The 14,888-nt window shown below is 56.1% G+C and overlaps 1 pseudogene; it reads right to left on the bottom strand.

Moving 5' to 3' along the window:
• Positions 1 to 216: 216 nt before the first annotated feature.
• On the bottom strand, positions 217 to 1,876 carry LOC143363408 (putative exonuclease GOR pseudogene; annotated as a pseudogene).
• Between the last annotated feature and the right edge of the window lie 13,012 nt (positions 1,877 to 14,888).

Genomic DNA, 14,888 nt, shown 5'->3' with positions numbered 1-14,888 from the left:
ACGCGGTGCATCAAGACACCTCGAGATCGCGTCGATGGTAGTCGCAATTAGGGTCCTCTGGCTCCGACAGGCCTTCGGACAGGCCTTCCGACAGTTTGTTCTCATTGTGTACTCTCTCGTTACCCAGTAGTACATAAATAATCACACACACATTCTCTCTCTCTCTCTCTCTCTCTCTTTCACTCTCTCTCTCACTCATTATCTCTATAGTGTCTATGCTCCCGTAGGTTTTACGAGAAGTCATGCTGCACTGTCCTCAACATTAAGTCGATGGCGATCCTGGCGTCCTCGACGGAGTCGTGTTCCATTGTCTGTATCTCTCGTCGCAGCACCGTCCTCGTGAGTGTCTTCAGGCTGCAGCGGAACGGGTAGCCGAGGAAGTGAGGGAACGCCACTCATGTGTCGATCACAGTAGAGTGAAGGATTCTGAGGGCTCTGAGAGCATAATCCAGGGCGTGACCGATCAGGATCGTCTCAGCGTGGACGAAGCTGATGAGGTCCCTTTGCATGCCCCTGAGACGTTTCGATGCCCTCGAGAGATCCTTCGCCGTGATCCCACTGTACCTGGTATTTTGGTCGATAATCTCTGCATCGGGCCTGACCAGCGTGTCATAGACCACATTTCCATCCATATCGACCACAGTTACCTCAGCCAGCTCGAGTCCGCGCCGCGTGAAGCACATCTCGCAGTCCAGAGCGAAGACACCGTAGTTTCCATCGGAGGGCACGATCCCGGCAGGTTGAGTACACACGTACCCCTCCAGCGGTCAATTGTATCCTGGAGATAGGCCCGTCCAAACGTGCATTCTGGCGTTGGTGCATGCTCTGGAACTGTTCCGGCCCTGGCAACACTCCCAGGCGTTCCTTTGCAGCCCGTTCACAATTCCGCTCCGGAACTTTCCCCAATGGTATACGCACCGATCCTCCTGCAGGTATTCGCCATCGTGCCGGTTGACATAGAAATTTTTGAGGCACCTCGCGCACTGCCTCTCTTCGACGACAAGTTTATACGATTCGGGGGTTCAATAGCTCCTCGACCTCTCCTAATACTGGTGGTAGCCGTAGCCGGACGAGGAGCATGAGGACGAATACGAGGATGAGTGCGTCGATGACGACGAGGAAGAGGAATCGCCGATATCCGAGCTCTTATCGCTATCTGAAGCGCTCTCCTGCTCTAGGGCAGAGCTGTCGACGGAGCTTCCACTATAGTTCCCGCTGTCGACCTCGCTCTCCACTATGGAGGTGGTTCCGCTGCCAGGCACAAATTCGCGGGTGTTGACATCCAGGTGATGGTAGCTGCGTGCCCGATAGCCCAGGGGATGTTGGTGATGGTTGACAACCGCAGCGTAGCCAGGGTAATAGCTACACTCGACCGGGTAGCCAAGATGGGCCAGCTGATCACCTGTTACTGTGTATCCCCGGAGCAAGGAGGCCAGCGCCGCGTTACTTAGATGTTTTAGCTCGTTTCGCTGGCTACTCAGGAACGTGCTGGACTCTCTGCCAGCGTTCCAGGGCCCGGTCGTCGCATTTTCCCCGGACTTGGTCTGCGCGCGATGTGCGTTTTCAGCAGTTTCCAACTGGTAATTCCTCCTGGAACCGGCGGTCCTCGGGGACGTCAACGAGGTTTGGGAAGTCTCGGAGCTCCTAGTAGGGCTGCTAGGCTACTCCTGCTGCCGGCAGTGGTGATGCCTGCGCACTCGTTGCTGCTGTTGCTGGTGCTAGCCAGCCTGCTCCTCCTCGTGCTCTTGCTCGTCGTCTCGTTCCTGGCGCTGGTCCTGTGGCGCTCTGGTACGATTTCTCCTTTGTCGTTGGCTCAGGATCGCTCGATCCTCTTTCGTCGACGATCCCAACGAGGCCTCGCTGCTCGCGGACGTTGAGGCCGTCGAGGAGCCTGTTGAGGCGGTCGACGTCGACGAGGATGCCGACGACTTAAGGTCGGCCCACACAAGACCGGGAAGAGACCGGGTACGTTTGGCCGCTAGATTCGAAACCAGGGTGTAGGGTTTGAGTCGACGGAGCTACAGTGTTCTCGACTATATTTCTGCTCGCCCCGGTTGGGTCATTATCTCGAGCGTTTGACCATTTCCAGATAGCCTTTCGGGAACGCGTTGACAGTTCCCTGCTGTGTATGGCACAAAAAAATGTTTTTAGGGCCTTCACGGTTCCTTAGGTAAACTTTCGGTATCTCCTGTTTACAATACCATGGAAATAGGAAACCGTCCTGCCTCTTGGTGAAACATCATACATCCTTGTATTGTACGTAAATTATACATACATATATTGTGTAACGGTTGCGTCTCGCTTGCGTGAGGCGCGAGCGAGGCGCGCGTGCCCTCCTCTGGATTCGCTCAGCGACCAGGGTTCTTTGGGGAGGGAGGATGAGGTCGTTGAATAAGAAACGCTGCGTCGGTGGTTAATGAACGAAAAATACTTTATTAGATTAATGAAAGAGACTCTAAGTGAACGCGCATGAGAAAATAAGACAAAGAAAAATATATTAATGCGGTATATAAAAAAAGACGTGGAGCGGTCAGCTCTTCAGGGGTTCCAGTCGCCTGGGTTCCCGGACGGCCCGGCGACGGGCTGGCGATGGCAGCCTGCCTCTCCACCGGCCTGGTGATAATCAAACAGAACAAAACCGTGAGCGTGGAGGCCCGATACGGGTGGCTTAATTTAATCGACGCGGCTTAGCCTAATTACGCACGAACTTAACCTAAATTACCCGCGGGGCGCCGGTACGGTTTCCGGTCTCGGTACGGTTTGCGGTAGTCCGGAATGTCTCGGCGAGGAACCGGAGTTTTCCTCGGTACGGTACGCGGCGCGGTTCGCGTGGAAAACGGTACGCGTGGAACGCGGGCGAGCCGTGCTCGCTGTAACGGTGCTTGAATCGGGCGCTCTCGGCGCGGTCCCGAACTCTCCCGACTCTCGAGGTGTTGTCACGGCCGCGGCCCAGCGAGCTGTAGTGGACTGACGTGGTTTCCTCCGTCGGCTGGGCACGCGGGGTGCGGAGAGGAGGGGGTACGGAATCCGCGGAACACCCCACCCGTCGTCCCCGCTCGACCGCGGCTCGAGCACGTAAGCACAGACGTAAACCTCATGCCTACGGCCCGAAACCGGCGAGGTCGCTCGTCTCCGGTAGTATACCGAGAGGCGAGGTCGCTCGTCTCCGGTAGTATACCGAGAGGCGAGTTCCACACGCTGCTGCGGCCGATTGGAGACTAAACGTGCGGAGTGCGACGCAGGATCCCGGAGGGGAGTGCGGGACGCGGGAACAGGTCCGAGCAGTGGGGATGGCGGTCCGGAGTGTCGTACCTACGGTGCTCTGACAAGAGCAGGCCGGCGATCGACTGCCTCCCAGAATCCGGTCGCGGTCTCGGTTTCACGTATGGGACGTAAACCCACTTACGCTTCGGCCGATCCCAGCGCTTCGTCGTGTTCGCCCGATAGTATACCGCGGCTAGCACGATTCAGCGCGGCTGCGAGAGGATCTGGGCTCGGGTGTTCGCCCGAGAGCTGCTCCAGACCAACTCCTTGAGGGTACGCGTCCTTCCTGGTGACCTGGTTCAAGCGCCGGAAGTCCACGCAGAACCGGTACTTCCCGTCCTTCTTCCGGGCGATTACCACGGGTGAGCTCCAGGGGCCGACCAACGTCAAGGAGCTGCGCCGATTCCTAGGCCTCCTCTCTTGGTATCCCCGGTTTCTACCAGACGTCTCGAAAACCGTCGCACCGCTCACCGGGCTGCTTCAGAAGACCAGGAAATGGGAATGGGGGCCCGTGCAGCAAGCCGCCTTAGAGGAGCTCAAACACCGGCTCGCCACCGCACCTGTCCTCGCCGTTCCTGACTGGGAAAAACCCTTCACCCTCCAGACCGACGCAAGCCGCGAGGGGCTCGGCGCCGTACTTACGCAACCCGGCGAGCAGGGCGACCGGGTGATTGCGTACGCCAGCCGCACGCTAAATAAGGCGGAGAAAAATTATTCGGCTACCGAGCTCGAATGCCTCGCCGTCCGGTGGGGAATTTGGAAGATGCGGCATTACTTAGAAGGATATCGTTTCACCGTGTTGACCGACCACCAGTCATTGAAGTGGCTCAGCCACATCGACAACCCCTCAGGACGGCTAGCGCGGTGGGCCATGGAGCTGGCCCAGTGGGATTTCGAGATCCGGTACCGTCGGGGCTCCGAAAACACCGTCGCCGACGCACTCTCCCGCAGCCCGCTCCAAGCCTGCGCAGTACGAGCCGCCACTCGCTGCCCCTGGTACCAGCGCATGAAGAAGGACGTACGGGAACACCCCGGGGAACACCTCGAGTACTGCCTTCGAGAGGGACGACTCTTCCGACATGTCCTGCACAACCTGGATTTCAACGACGGCGCCCCAGACGACGCCTGGAAGCTGTGCGTCGCCCGTCCAGACCGGGCTCGCGTTCTACGCGAGGTACACGACGATCCCACCGCCGGACACCTCGGCATCGCTAAAACGCTCGCTCGTCTGTGCCAGCGTTATTATTGGCCCGGTATGTTGCGCGAAGGCGCCCAGTACGTACGATCCTGCGACTCCTGCCAGAAATACAAGGCCATGCAACAAGCCCCCGCGGGCACAATGCACGCTACCGCCGTGCACCAGCCATGGGAAATGGTTTCCGCCGATTTAGTCGGACCTCTGCCCCGCTCCAGCGCCGGGCACACCTCCTTACTGGTGCTCCAGGACCGATGCACCAAGTGGGTCGAAATCCGTCCGCTACGCAAGGCCACAGCGGGCGCCGTACTACAAGCCATACGCGACCTCATCGTTCTCCGACACGGCTGCCCAACTACCTTGGTCACCGACAACGGACGCCAGTTCATTAGCCACGAAGTCGAACGAGCGCTGCAAAGCTGGGGCATCCGTCACCGCAAGACGCCTCCCTATGCACCGCAGTGCAATCCGGTGGAGCGGGTCAACCGAGTCATCAAAACGATGATAGGGCAGTACCACGGCCGAAAGCAGCGGGGATGGGACCAGCTGTGTCACGAAATCGCCTTTGCATACAATACGACACAACACAGCTCCACAGAGTACTCCCCGGCCTATCTCAACGTCGGGAGAGAGCTCGTACCATCGGGTACGCTACGACAAGCGCGGGGAAAACACGCGGGGCCCCCCTACTCCTCCGCCTCCGCCGCCTGCAGGAAGCCCGTGCGTTCGCGCTATGTAACATTGCGCGGACCTTCCAGCAACAACAACAACACTACGATAAACACCGTCGTGCTTGGGTGCCCGCGGTCGGATCGCGTGTCCTGCGACGCGGCCACGAACTATCAAATAAAGCGGCTTTCCGCAACGCCAAACTGCTCGAGAAATACATCGGTCCGTTTACAATCCAGCGTCGAATTTCACCGGTGATATTCGATCTTCGGGACGCCGCCGGGAGATTAGCACGGCACGTACACGTGCGAGACCTCCGCCCGTATCACTCCCGGGAACCGGACAAAGCTCCGCTTATCTGTAAACAATCAACCGGACAGCAGGCGATCGACGAGGGGCCAGAGGAAATCGAGACGCCGAATCTAGACGGGGAACCCAGCGAGGACCCTGAGCTCAGTCGTCCTCGAGCTCTAGTACGAGATGGATCTCGCCGACGAAGCGTTTCTAGGCCAGCTCGAGGAGAACTACCGCCGGCACGGGCCCTTCAACCCGGAGGAGGCCCTCCCGGCCCCCGGCCCGCAACCACCTGGGGCACAACGGCCCACCAGGCCGCGGCCAATCACGCCCGCCGCCAGGACGGCCCGCTGGGGCTACACACCGGACAGGGGCCCACGACCCGCAGCCGTCTCAAGGCCTACATCAGCCGCGAGGCCTACACCAACAGGACCGCCGGCCCGGAGGATGGCCCTCCTGGTCAGCCCCCGGCCGCAGCCCCCGGCTGGGAACCGGCGGAGGCGCAGCATCGCCTCCGGGACAAGGCTGCCTCTCGCGCCAGCAGTGTGCGCCGCCAGTGTCCGGCCACCAACCGGGACACAGCCGATCCACCGCCCAGTGGCGACACAGCCGAAAGCCAATTGTTAAAGGATGCAGTAGGAATCGTGGAGGGAGTCAAGAATCTTCGATGCGAGCACTGTGGTGTTCTAAATCTATCTAGCGTCTATTTTATTCAAACTTGCGTGAGTCACTTAACAACTAATCCCGACACCAACTTAAGACTATTAGTACAATAACGTAAGAAAACTATAACTAAGCGAAGCGCGGAAACCCGAAGAAGCGCAATGAGTTTCCTTTTGTTAAGAGAAAACGGCAAGGCTCAAGCGAAGCGATGCGTGTTAGAGAGCGCAATTCAAAAGACTAATTAACCGAATTATCGGGAGTCGGTTGCGCTGAAGGTGGTGGGGAGAGGTGACGAGAGGCTCGGTGGTCTAGCGCCTTGTTATGTTTGGGCAATCCCGTCACCTCTCTTGCCCCTGGCCCAGACTTGGGTCTCGTGCCGCCGCGGAGCTCGCGTGATCCGAAACACCAATACTCGGCAGACCACCCGGGCAGCTCTCCCCCGCCGGCCCGACGACCAGGCCGACCGCGGAGAACGCCGCTTGCCGCGACCAGCGGTACCATCCGCACCGCCACCGACCGCTCCACCTGGCCCGCGGCGGGTACCAGCCGCCATCACCACAGGAGCATCAGCCGCCGGAGACGATGGACCACCGGGACCCGAATCGGCCGCAATCCCGCTCGAGGCCAACGTGGCACACCGGCCCCGCCGCCTCAACCGCACCGTCGACGGGTACCCGATCTGGTGCCCACTCGGCCTAAAGAGGTACCGGGTAACCTACGCCGGCATCCGGAGGAGCTTGCGGCTCAACCCGACCACCGGGGAGATCTGGCACGAGACGCCGCCTCGACAGCATGTAAGCCACCCTCCACCTCGTTACCCTGTCTTGCGAATCGCGTCGTCTCGTCTCCGAAGAAAGGGGGGGGGGATGCAACGAGACGTATGTGTCTCGTTGCGAGTCGTTTTGTACCTTAGCCCGCACCAATCACCGGTGCGGGCCAGCCACGCGCCAATCCGCGAATCCAGCCCGGGCGCGGACCAATCGGCGTGTGCCGAAGATTCGCGAACGAGCACACGAGGTCCGCGTTCGGGCTATAAAGATCGCGACGGAACCAGCCGAAGCCGGAGTTGGTCTGGAGCAGCTCTCGGGCGAACACCCGAGCCCAGATCCTCTCGCAGCCGCGCTAAATCGTGCTAGCCGCGGTATACTATCGGGCGAACACGACGAAGCGCTGGAATCGGCCGAAGCGTAAGTAGGTTTACGTCCCCTACGTGAAACCGAGACCGCGACCGGATTCTGGGAGGCAGTCGATCGCCGGCCTGCTCTTGTCAGAGCACCGTAGGTACGACACTCCGGACCGTCATCCCCACCGCCCGGACCTGTTCCCGCGTCCCGCTCTCCCCTCCGGGATCCTGCGTCGCGCTCCGCACGTTTAGTCTCCGATCGGCCGCAGCAGCGTGTGGAACTCGCCTCTCGGTATACTACCGGTGTTAGACGAAACGGACAAATTCGGTAGCCGTACCGGTGACGTGTGACGTCATTTCGCCGGCGACGCGTGTGCTCGCGCGTTACCGCGAAGACGAGTCGTGTATTAGACGTAGATCGAACCGCACGCGTTAGGCCAAGCGAGGCGCATAACTTAGCTTTCGGTCATTTTCGATTCCGTGCATTCTGTCTCGTTTCTCCGTCACTCTCGATTCCGATAGAGATTTTCGTAACACTTGCGGTGCGTTATTTGAGACTGCGTAACCACCGCGTGCGTGTACCGCTTTGTTATCGCGAAGGCGAAAACCTCCCGTGCGTTCTTTGTATCGTTTTTTATTGAGAATATATTTAGACTGCTCAATCGAGCTATTTAATACAAATCTCAACTTTCTTCAACAAATACCGTCTATTCTACCGATTCTCCCACTAAGGAAGGAATTCCTAGAGCATCTCTCGACCACCTTGCGAATTAATGAAATTCAGTTGATATCCCTAGATTTCGCGTGAGGCTCCAGGTTGAACAACCGGAGACGAGCGACCTCGCCGGTTTCGGGCCGTAGGCATGAGGTTTACGTCTGTCCTTACGTGCTCGAGCCGCGGTCGAGCGGGGACGACGGGTGGGGTGTTCCGCGGATTCCGTACCCCCTCCTCTCCGCACCCCGCGTGCCCAGCCGACGGAGGAAACCACGTCAGTCCACTACAGCTCGCTGGGCCGCGGCCGTGACAACACCTCGAGAGTCGGGAGAGTTCGGGACCGCGCCGAGAGCGCCCGACTCAGACGCCGTTACAGCGAGCACGGCTCGCCCGCGTTCCACGCGTACCGCGCTTTCCCCGCGTACCGCGCCTTCACGCGAACCGCGCCGAGGGCGTCCGATTCAAGCACCGTTACAGCGAGCACGGCTCGCCCGCGTTCCACGCGTACCGTTTTCCACGCGAACCGCGCCGCGTACCGTACCGAGGAAAACTCCGGTTCCTCGCCGAGACATTCCGGACTACCGCAAACCGTACCGAGACCGGAAACCGTACCGGCGCCCCGCGGGTAATTTAGGTTAAGTTCGTGCGTAATTAGGCTAAGCCGCGTCGATTAAATTAAGCCACCCGTATCGGGCCTCCACGCTCACGGTTTTGTTCTGTTTGATTATCACCAGGCCGGTGGAGAGGCAGGCTGCCATCGCCAGCCCGTCGCCGGGCCGTCCGGGAACCCAGGCGACTGGAACCCCTGAAGAGCTGACCGCTCCACGTCTTTTTTTATATACCGCATTAATATATTTTTCTTTGTCTTATTTTCTCATGCGCGTTCACTTAGAGTCTCTTTCATTAATCTAATAAAGTATTTTTCGTTCATTAACCACCGACGCAGCGTTTCTTATTCAACGACCTCATCCTCCCTCCCCAAAGAACCCTGGTCGCTGAGCGAATCCAGAGGAGGGCACGCGCGCCTCGCTCGCGCCTCACGCAAGCGAGACGCAACCGTTACATGGCAAGTCGCTTGCCTCACGCAAGAGTTTCTTATTCAACGACCTCATCCTTGTAACCCGGCTCGTCCTCGGGCTTGTCCGCGTATGCTTCTGGATTTCGGCGGACGTACGCGACTAAGCGCTGCCGGAGTTGCACTACCGTGCCGCTGGTACCGCTCCCGAGGTCGCGAAGCTCCTGCTTCAGCTGCTCTTTCGAGAGGCGGTAGATCCAGGAGACCCCCATGTTCCCTAAAAAATCAGAGCAGGATATCGTTGTTCCGCGTTGACGGGGGTGGTTGCCCTGGGTGACGCGGTGTTCGCGGGCTCGATAGCGGGCCGGTTGTCTCGGGCACCGTCGGTCGAGGGTGCCGGCGGCCTGGTCGGGTCGAGACGCGGACACGTGGGATACGCGGTATGTCGGGACGCGTGTTTCCGTGCGCGGAGAGAAAAAAAAATACAATTAATTTTACGCGAGGATTCGGGGTACGGCTTCCCCTGAACAAAGCTCTTTCCTTAAGGTACTACGCGCGGTAATCGCGTACCGCGAGGATTCGTACCCCCGGTACTTCACCTGTAAAAACGAGAATGGTTATTTTTTTTTTTTTAAGAAATATCCACATTAGGAAGGGGATCATTTCATGTGAATTCGATCATTTTTGGGGGACTATGTCTCTAATTTTGATGACATTGAAATGTGTTGTGGTCCAAGTGAATGTGGAAGAAATCCGAACCAATACACCCAAAAGGGGGTGTCCCACTTGGACTCCGACCAATTGGACACGTCCCGATTGGACTGTCCCGATTGGACGCGTTCCTTTTGGACGCCGTGCCGATTCGACTCGTGCCGTTTGGACGCCGTAGCGGTTGGATTCATGGCGTTTGGACGCCGTAAATTTTATAATCATTGCTTTTAGAAGTCTACATATGGTGATATTATATTGTGAAATATATGGTTAAATGTGATTTGGAATCTGTTAAATTTGGATCTGAATTTTTATTTTTGTGGTTAGGGTTAGGGTTAGGGTTAGGGTTAGGGTCGCCAGGCCCGGACGGAAAGTCTTTCGGAGTGGAGGGCGCTGCTAACGCCCTCCACACTTCCGATTGTCCGGGCCCTCCTGCCCATATTTTATATATGGTGCAGGAGGCGGGGAAGGTTGACGTGCCGCCTCACGCAGGTGCTCTCCGGCCACGGTTGCTTCGGAGAGTACCTGCATAGAATGGGGCGGGAGCCGACTGCGCGGTGCCACCACTGCGGCGAAGATGTGGACACGGCGCGGCACACTCTGGAGGAGTGCCCAGCTTGGGCTGAGCCGCGCCGTGTCCTTAGAGCCGCGGTGGAAGGGTGGGACCTCTCGCTGTCGACCGTGACCACATGGTCGACAGCGTGAGGTCGTGGAAGGCGGTGGCCTCCTTCTGCGAGGACGTGATGTCCCGGAAGGAGGCCGCCGAGCGGGCCCGGGAACGGGACCCGGGCTCCGCGAGGAGGGTGTGGGCGCGGGGACGACCCCCGCGTCGACGTGTGCCCCCCAGGAGGGGGGCGGCGACGGCTGGGTGGGCGCGGGGGTCTCCCCCGCGTCAACGTGTGCCCCCGGTGGTGGGGGGCGGAGTTGGGTTGGCGCGGGGAGTTTCCCCGCGCCCTGTTATGCCCCCACCATTGGGGGCGGCGAACTTGGGGGCCCGGGGCGTGAGCTGACCCGGGCCCCCGGGGGGGAGCATAGCTCCCCCTGTGATAGGCCGACACCCCCGGGTTATTTTCCCGGTGTAGGGGGGTGTCGGTCCGTCCCTCCCCGATTGGTGAGGGGGATCCGTGGGGGGTTTGGGGAAAGGAAGGGTCGGGGCGTGCCGGATCGCGCCTCCGACGGCCCTTCCTTCCGGTGGCGGCGTCTTCTTGCCTCGGCCGGGGCTGGTTCCTTCGGGACACCGGCTCCGAGCGGGGCACGAAGACTCCGGGAGCTGTGGGTGGACCGAGCTGGGGCTCGGGAAGCTCAATCCGAAGGCTCCAGGGATGGGGACACCGGGCGGGTCCCTCCACCCGGGGTCTTATAGCGTAGGCAGTGGGGGAGGTTAACCCCTCCCCCGGGGCATGATGATAGCTGGGAGGTGTCCTGTTGAGTACTCGCATGATCCCGGCACCTCCCGTGTAGCTTAGGTGGGCGTGAGGTTTTAGTGGGTAGTCTCCGGGGGTTCGCCCTCCGGGGAGAGTCCCACATAACCCCGGCTTCCCCCAGGGAGTCGGGGTATGTATAAAACATTTCCTCACGATTAAAAAAAAAAGGGTTAGGGAACGTCACGAATCCAACCGGCACGGCGTCCAAACGGTACGAGTTCAATCGGCACGGCGTCCAAACGGCACGAGTCGAATCGGCACGGAGTCCAAAAGGAACCCGTCCAATCGGTCGGAGTCCAACTGGGCATCACCCCACCCAAAAGTGTCCGATATCGTGTGGAATGACTCAATCACATTATAACTTGTAGAATAAGAAGAATTAATTCCACATAAATTGCATCGTTTTGTCTTACGACACGAAAAAATGTATATGGAAAACTTCTGAATTCTTGTCCATAATGACTTCAAAATGATTAGATGGAATGTTCCCTGGCAGGAATCCGATGGCGTATCTATAGCTTGTCCAATGAGACGAGACAGTAGACGTAAACATAGGTGCTCGAGTGCGACAGAGTTGAAGTTACCCTTACAAGACAATTAGCAAAGGACGCACGCTGGGTGCTTCATTGCCTCGGTCTCGTTGGACAGAGCATAGGTACGAATGCGCGGCCGATTGGATCAGAGTCCAAGGGACAGGCCTCGTTTCACACGTACTTTCGGCTACAGTCGATATATTGGCTACTGCGGTCACATATACTATGTAGCGTGTGACGTCGAAGCCAAAATACTGGGTCTGCGGGCGCGGCGGAGATGAGCATAGACAGACCTAACGATAGACTCCCCAAAAATGGTGTCACTGAAAAAATGACGAAATTAAAATGGTTTTTTTTTGGTTTCATCGTAAGACCTTTCGTACGACGCAATAAGCACGCGACCAAGGCCAGGTTTAAAAATGCCTATCGACGACGTACCGACCATGGACGTCATAAATCAAAAATCCTTCCGATTGTACCCATCACTTTCGTAATTTTTAAGCCAGCTAAATGCAGCACATGCGGAACCTTGTACACCGTTAGCGTACTAAGATTTACAACCGTAGATGCTTGCGAACCAAATGTTATACGTATATTTCCACTTTTCCTATTTTCCACTATTTCCACGACCTTTCGAACACACCTTGCAACCAATGAATTCTAATCATTTTAAACTTGTTCTCCGGAGTTTTGACTTATAATCACTTATAAGATATAAGATATAATTTAACAATGCTAAAATTGATTTGTGAAGCTGATTTTCATCGTTCCATTGTTAAATTAGATTATAGTTTGAACCATTACTTCTTAACATTACAACTCAGATGAACAATATTCATTTCTCTACTTCGAAAATGGATTGTGTGCGGATGCTGTCGTGGCACCGGCGCCAGGCGACCGGCGAGCATCGGGCAGAGTTCGCTTTGCCTTCCATCTTGGAAAGGCTCCACAGTTATTTAAGATGAAAGTGTGATAAAATGATTTGTCCTTATGAAACCGTATTTTCTATTAAACTGTATACGTGCTCATCCATAATCACGAAAGCAAATGAGAAATAAGCAGTACAATTCACAGAACTTGAATGAAGGAAGACTGAACTAAAGATATAATTGAACAATGCTAAAATTAATTTGTGACTGCATTTTTGTCTGAATTTTGTTGTTCCTTATAGTTTGAACCATTACTTATTAACATTATAATTCAGATGAACAAGTCTCACTCGTTTCTCTACTTCGAAAATGGATTGTGTGCGGATGCTGTCGTGGCACCGGCGGCCGAGCCAGGCCCAACGGCTTGTCCAGCTCTCAGCGGGTGCATAGGCATCCCCGGGGTGTAGAGAGGAGTAAACTGTTCGGGAGTTAGGTAGCGAACCCCCGCTGTGTGCGGGTCTTAGCTTTTGTTGCGAGCACCTCGAGCGCCTTCTCAGGTTGCTTGCTAGGGTTCCGGTGCGTATGGATTAGAAAATCGTGGTAGTACCCATACTAACGTTCGCCTCCAACTAGTATGAAGAGACCCTTAATTAGAACCAATGTGCTAGGCCCAAAGGATGAACAAGTTTTTGCACGCCATTTTGTCCGCTGCTGTAACTGATGAAAATACTCCTGGTGCCAGCATTTCCAAAAATGCTGTAACATGTGCTGAATGAATTGGTATCGGTTTAGTCTGTTGATGTTTATGTGCTGGAGATTAGGGTGAGGAAGAGCTGTTAATGCGTTACCAATTAAAAAATGTCCTGGAGTTAATGGATTAAGATCGGTAGGGTCATCGGATAAGGAGCGCAAAGGATGGGAATTCATACAAGACTCCACCTGTGTTAGTAAGGTATATAATTCTTCGTATGTAAGCTTCGTATCTCTAACAATTCGTTTCAAATGATATTTTACTGACTTTACTGTACTCTCCCATAGACTGCCAAAATGTGGGGCATGGGGAAGTATCAGATGCCATTGGATTTGTTCAGCGGTTAAATAATCAGAAATCCTAGTTTGAAAATTATTATTTTCCAACAATATACCTAGTTCGTGTAGTTCATTTCTGGCTCTAATAAAATTGGTACCGTTGTCCGAATATATGCTATGGCACTTCCCACGGCGAGCTATAAATCGTCGCAGACAATTTAAAAATGCGTCTGTTGTTAAATCGGCAGCCAATTCTAAATGAATAAAAATGGCCCTGCGTAGTCCACGTCACAGGTATAGAATGGTCTGTTACGAGCCAGGGCTGCGAGCAACGCGAGAGGCCGGCGAGGGGGTTGTTACCCCAGTAATATGGTTTGAATTTGTTAGTTAGGTACGCGGACGCACCCAATGCGAAATCGGGAAGCCGCTAGGATAGTTGACGTCGAGGACGCGCCTGATGCGAAATCAGGGAACCTCTAGGAGGTTGGAGTCAAACGCAGACGCACCCGATGCGAAACCGAGGAGCTACTAGGAGGGTGAAACTTCGTGAACGCACCCAACGCGAAATCGGGGAGTCACTAACAGAGACACGCGGCGAATCCGATACGAAAGGAGGTTGTATAAGAGCGCGGATGAACCCAATGCGAAACTGGGAATCCGCTAGGAGGTGGATAACTCACGGACGCACCTGATGCGAAACCAGGGAGCTGCTAGGATACGGAAGAACCCAATACAATATCAGGGATCCGCTAGGATGGTATAGTTTTCGTGGACGCACCCAATGCGAAACCGGGGAGCCACTAGGTTGGAGAAATCTTTGTTGATTTGAATTTAAGATTAGTAAGCCTGTAACGGTTCACGTCTCGTTGCGTGATGCGCGGCGAGGCGTGCGAGCCCTCCCTGGATTGGCTCAGCGGCCAGGGTTCTTTGGGGAGGGGATAAGGTGGTTAATGAAACACGCGTGTTTAAGTGAAACAACAGAAATGAGTTTATTTTATCAAGAAAGTTGCGGATTCCCCGTAGGTCCGGATGTGGTCGGCCCGGTGCGTCGGTCCGCCTCTCGGCTGGCCTATTGTAACATAAATGAGTGTGGATACCCGGTGAATATCGGCGTGTGATTGGTAGTAAAGAATGATATGTACTGTGAACGAAAATTAACCTACGCTACGGACGAGAAGCTTAACCTAAGAAACTAATGCGAAACTTAACCTACGCGCGGAGCAACGGAGCTCCGAATCGGCGGGCGGGACAGGTCCTCGCGACGGTAACTGGACGGTGGACTGAATCGGTGAACGACGAAGTAAAGCGGTACGCGGTTCGGTCGGGAGCGACGGTGCTCCGAAATGCCTCGCGGCTACGGCCCGCGGGGCGCGGGGCGAGCGGG

The sequence above is a fragment of the Halictus rubicundus genome, unplaced genomic scaffold (assembly GCF_050948215.1).
Source record: "Halictus rubicundus isolate RS-2024b unplaced genomic scaffold, iyHalRubi1_principal scaffold0045, whole genome shotgun sequence".
Classification (NCBI taxonomy): Eukaryota; Metazoa; Arthropoda; class Insecta; order Hymenoptera; family Halictidae; genus Halictus; species Halictus rubicundus.
This window is presented reverse-complemented; position numbering and strand designations above follow the sequence as displayed.